The following is a 2500-nucleotide window of genomic DNA, read 5'->3' as shown; positions in this document are numbered from 1 at the left end:
ATTATTGGCGTTTTTTTTTTCTTTTTTTTTTTTGGCTTCCAGTAGGTTTTGTAACCTGTAGAGGTCGTTGTTTACAATGGCTCAACTTCATCTTATCTCATTTCATTTCAAGTTTTCCATGAAATAGAAAAAGATAGATATACAGTATTCGTGTAAGAAAAATATGAAGTTATTTTAAAACGTGTCTTGCAAACATGCGACTCAAAAGTTTGATCCGAGGATTCCCTTAAAATTATACGCACTGTATTTCTTATAAGGAAAATTGAAATATTTATTTCATTCATCTCTTCTCTTTAGTATTCCATGACCATACAGTTCTGATTGCCTGATTCTTTTTCCATCTTAGTGAGTTAATTGTTGAATCTGAATGTGTAAATTTTGTCTTTGTATTCATAGGTGGTCTTTTATTGAAGTTATATAACATGCGATGTGTTCAATTATATTCAATTATTGCTAGACTATGAAGGAAGGGGAAAGGGGGGGGGGGGGGGCGTTTTGAGGCTTAGGTTTGATATACTTTACATACATACGCGTTTTAGTTTATATGTGGATATGATCTATATTAAGAAAAGATTTTTACGAATTCGTCATATTTCAAAATCCTATTACACTACCGCCTTCTAAACGGTATTATTCGTCTTAATTACCATAATTATTCTTTCATTTGATTATATGGACATTTCTTTTTTAAGTGTTTGATCCACTGAAAATATGATCCTGGCTCGTTACCATAAGTCACCTTGAATGTAATTTTAGTTCATCTTTATCCCTTGTGAAGGAATGGCCGGTCATTTTATTTTCTCAGATTGCGCTAGAAGGACCACGGGAACGAATGGCCCGCATTCTCATTTCCTTTTCATCACCGTGCATGCGGAGGAGCGTTCCTGAGTCTCATTTCCCAGCTATGTGGGTGAGAAATGACTTAAAACCACATACCCCTTACCTCCCCCACAAACATATCCTCACGTGATACAAAACCACCGAATTCTCGTCTGCGCAAAATGCTTGGTAGTTTTGTTTCCACCTTTTGTCTCCTGAAGTTCCCTTGTATTTCATTTCATTTAGGTCAATTTGGGTATTCAATTCTCTCTCTCTCTCTCTCTCTCTCTCTCTCTCTCTCTCTCTCTCTCTCTCTCTCTCTCTCTCTCTCTCTCTCTCTCTCTCTCTCTCTCTTTTCTTTTGTTGAAAAAGGGTTTCTTTAAATAGAAAAACTTATATATAATCTTATTCGTACCTTTATGCAAGCAGTTTTATATTTTCAAATGAAAATTACTTTTTTTTCTTTGTCATGAAGTATTCTGACTGACAATAGAGGTTCGTTTTTATTGTGATTGATGCAACTCTCAAAGCTAGGATGCTTCGACTTATATTTCATCTAATCGGTTATTGAAATCATGAAAAACTGACATTGAAGATAAAATTGCTTCATACTTTATGGCAAAACAGTGGCTCCCAATGTATTTAAACCAAATATCTCGCTGTTTATATAATGTTGCCTGTAATTTTGAAATAACTATTAAAAGATATTAACCGAAAATCCTTGCAAGTCTAGAGAGTTATGTCTTCTAAGGCCTGCCAGACAGTTTGATGTTGGATCTTTCTTTAGGTGCCGATCTTTTCTTTGCCTGCACATGAACCGAATCGTCTACAAAATTCCTTTCACATTCTCCGCTTTACTCATTTACTTGGCAGCACTAACCACATTACTACTAACACTTAATTAAGTGGGTAGCTACTGTTAATGTTCAGTGGCTATTAGCTCACATGATAAAGGTAGAAGTGAAATTTTAGTGATGACATACAGCTGTTCTAGGAGAATTACTCTTGGATAGTGCCATGGCCTCTGCACCACGGCCTTTCACTGTCTTGGTTTATAGTATTCCAGTTTGAAGGTGGACTCAAGTATGCCAACATTCCTATCAATTTGTTTTTCCTCTTGTTTTTTCCGAAAAATCTATCAAGCCAAATTAATCGAAGGACTAAGGGCGCCTGGTGGTTTATCAAGAGGTTTCATTTTACTTTTCTTATTCTTTATTTTTATCTATGAATTTTATTTTAAAAATCATCACTAGTGTCCTTCTCTGTTTATACATTAATAATGCTTATATTTCTATTTTCATGATTTTGTCATTTCTCTTAAATTGTTTATTCTTTTCTTCTTTTTCTTGTGTTCTAGGTTGCTAGAACACAAGCCCTAGGGCTGTTAGGACATTGTCTTCCCAATCAGGTCGGAAGATTAGCTCACAATGAAATAATAATGATAAATGAAGGATGCTAAATTTGACTAAAATTCTTCAAGTTGCTTTTGTCCCAACGCCGTTTAGTTTATCGAAAAGGTTAGAATAAAACAAAGACGGCAGACGGTGTGTGTGTTTCCCTTAATTAGTTTGGATTGTAGCCTCAATGTTGTTGGCAGCTTGCCGTGTTAGTCGTAACTTACCCACCATTTTGGAGGGCATATGATCTTTTCAATGTCTCTGTTGTGTCTGGTGTAATTAGC

Source organism: Palaemon carinicauda, chromosome 27, assembly GCF_036898095.1.
Source record: "Palaemon carinicauda isolate YSFRI2023 chromosome 27, ASM3689809v2, whole genome shotgun sequence".
NCBI classification, from domain to species: domain Eukaryota; kingdom Metazoa; phylum Arthropoda; class Malacostraca; order Decapoda; family Palaemonidae; genus Palaemon; species Palaemon carinicauda.
The sequence above is the reverse complement of the archived record's forward strand: the minus strand, read 5'-3'. Positions refer to the sequence as shown.